Below are 2,105 nucleotides of genomic sequence, written 5' to 3'. Positions count from 1 at the left end.
ACGTACCCGGTCCGGAACCCGTTATCGAACGCTTCCATGGCTTCCATAAAACGATTCGAACGCGTTTCGTCCTAACCGCGTGCGCCCCTTTCGAAAATTCGAATACAGAATCCGGACGTTGGAACTGATGTTGTTGCATTTGAGGGTTTAGGGGCACCAACTCTTGGCTCATCTTGCATTGAAAGGCACGTTTTCTTGGGTGGGTATGATATAAATAAAATACAACACGGTGTATTCCGCATCGCCCTCGGTCCCGGCCCTCCCGCGAGTCGGATCGCCCTCCGGCCTGCGGGCGATCCGACTCGCGGTCGGGCCGATACCTCGGGCGATACGGAATACCCCGTGTTGTATTCTATATGTATCCGATAATTCATATTTTGCTATTGTACTGACACATCACAGTATAGTCGATGCAGAAGTATTTATTGTATCAAAAATATTTCGAGGCATTGCAATAGATTACTTGTACACGACACAGGGCATATAGGAAAAAAAGTAGGGCCTGGCAGGGCAGGGTTACCACAATAGGGGCTGCACGAGCTAGCTCCATGGAGGAGCTCTGCAGAGCTCCTCCATGGAGGTTGCTCGTTCAGCCCTCAGCTCTGCAGAGCTCCTCCATGGAGGTTGCTCGTGCAGCCCTCCGCGATACCCCCGCAGAGCTCTGCGCCCTAACAAGTCAATTCTTTGGTTGGCGTCACGGGTTCTGTTTTGTATAGAGCTCTGTAGTTTTCTATAGAGCTCTGTGAGTAGTAGGCGATATACAGCCAGTACTGTGTCAAAAATAAAGACTTCGTCACGCAACTCTGCGCAACACGGAGAGCTCTGCGCCCTAACAAGTCAATTCGTTGGTTGGCCTCACGGTTCAGTTTTGTATAGAGCTCTGTAGATATCAAGTGAATTCAATGTGAGTAGTAGGCGATACAGCCAGTACTGTGTCACAAATAAAGACTTCGTCACGCAACTCTGCGCAACACGGAGAGCTCTGCGCCCTAACAACTCAATTCGTTGGTTGGCGTCACGGGTTCAGTTTTGTATAGAGCTCTGTGGGTAGTAGGCGATATACAGCCAGTACTGTGTCACAAATAAAGACTTCGTCACGCAACTCTGCGCAACACGGAGAGCTCTGCGCCCTAACAACTCAATTCGTTGGTTGGCGTCACGGGTTCAGTTTTGTATAGAGCTCTGTGAGTAGTAGGCGATATACAGCCAGTACTGTGTCACAAATAAAGACTTCGTCACGCAACTCTGCGCACGACAACACGGAGAGCTCTGCGCCATAACAAGTCAATTCGTTGGTTGGCGTCACAGTTCAGTTTCAATTTCATAATTTGAGTTGGATGCATTTTTACAAGTCTATATACATTTTGTTCCACCAAGGAGGTTCTTCTTTTTTCAGTCCTAGTTTACGGTCAAACCCTTCTGAGAATATTGTCGTTTTTGACTTGGGTTGTTTTGAAGAAAAAAAAAGATCACTGGTGCTCAAAAACAAGAGACACGTAAGCCTCCGTACAAAAATAAAGTGCCGTTTATTCATATTTGACCACACACACAGCTTTCCGCCACACACGAGCAGCGTCTGCGTACATAACAAGTCAATTCCGAGGTAGGCGTCAGAGTAATTAGTATTTGAGACCTCTGTGGAGGGAGCTTCTGGTACAAACAAATCAATTCGTTGGTTCGCGTCACAAACTCAATAACTACATTGAGCTCTGCATAGCTACTCCATGGAGATGCTAGCACAGCCCTCTGTGATATACAGAGGTCTGCAACAAAACTAGTCAATTCGTTGGTTCGCATCACATTGTTTTTTTTGTTAGACTGGTGTACATCAAGTAAATTCAATGTTTTATTTGTCATCAATTTTCCAATGGATCTATAGTCTACTGGGCTCCAACCGCGGAGCTGCTAGCATAGCCTTCCGATAGTTGTCACAAAGAGCTCTGTGACCAAACAAGTTAATTCGTTGGTTGGCGTCGAAATTGTTTTTTTTTATAAGCCATCGGTGGCATGGCGGAGTGTTTTTTTTCTCGTAGTTAACATAAAACCGGGCTCTAGAACTCAGCTATTTATGTTGATGAATTCCAAAAACCTCTGAGTAGTTGGTT

This window comes from Branchiostoma belcheri, unplaced genomic scaffold (genome assembly GCF_001625305.1).
Source record: "Branchiostoma belcheri isolate BF01 breed outbred unplaced genomic scaffold, Haploidv18h27 scaffold473, whole genome shotgun sequence".
Taxonomy (NCBI): domain Eukaryota; kingdom Metazoa; phylum Chordata; class Leptocardii; order Amphioxiformes; family Branchiostomatidae; genus Branchiostoma; species Branchiostoma belcheri.
The sequence above is the reverse complement of the archived record's forward strand: the minus strand, read 5'-3'. Positions refer to the sequence as shown.